Source organism: Helobdella robusta (genome assembly GCF_000326865.2).
Source record: "Helobdella robusta unplaced genomic scaffold HELROscaffold_4, whole genome shotgun sequence".
Classification (NCBI taxonomy): Eukaryota; Metazoa; Annelida; class Clitellata; order Rhynchobdellida; family Glossiphoniidae; genus Helobdella; species Helobdella robusta.
In genome coordinates this window covers 7,833,114-7,833,697 of record NW_008704902.1, presented here as the reverse complement: position 1 = coordinate 7,833,697, position 584 = coordinate 7,833,114, and the positions used below count along the sequence as shown (strand labels likewise).

Below are 584 nucleotides of genomic sequence, written 5' to 3'. Positions count from 1 at the left end.
AGGTGAGACGTCTTTTTACTGTTGTAATAAATTTGGAGTTCAACATTACTTTTATGGTTGGTTGGTGTGAAATTTTTATTGATGATATGTTTAAAAATAGCTTCATCTATTTTGTATGCAGTTGACATGTGATTTCTTCCAGATGTTGAAGTACCTGGCACACGTCCCAAAGGCCGTCCAAAGAAATCCTGGTCGCAAACAATCGAGCAAGACATGAAAGCTCTAAATTTAAATAAAATGGATACAACTGACATGTTATGTTTGTGCCAATATGCTCAAATATATATATATATATAATATATATATATATATATATATATATATATATATATATGTTGGTAATAATTTTTCAACTTTTCTCACTAAAGTTTAAAACTTTAATGGGAAAAATTGAAAAAAACGAATTATAAACATATTAACGCCAAACATACGGTAGAATTTATTGAATATTGTAAATATATATATATATATATATATATATATATATATATACATATATATATATATACATATATATATATATACTGTGCCACTACTCTACTTTGTCGATTCCTTGTTTGTAAAATGAGAATACTTTAGTTTTC

General features: G+C 25.5%; 1 protein-coding gene across 1 annotated transcript in view; it reads left to right on the top strand.

Annotated features, from left to right (window-relative positions):
• The window catches only part of HELRODRAFT_67352 (hypothetical protein), a gene marked incomplete at both ends in the record, with an annotated part of 22,528 nt that overhangs the window by 17,433 nt on the left and 4,511 nt on the right, over positions 1 to 584 (top strand). The window lies entirely within an intron of this gene.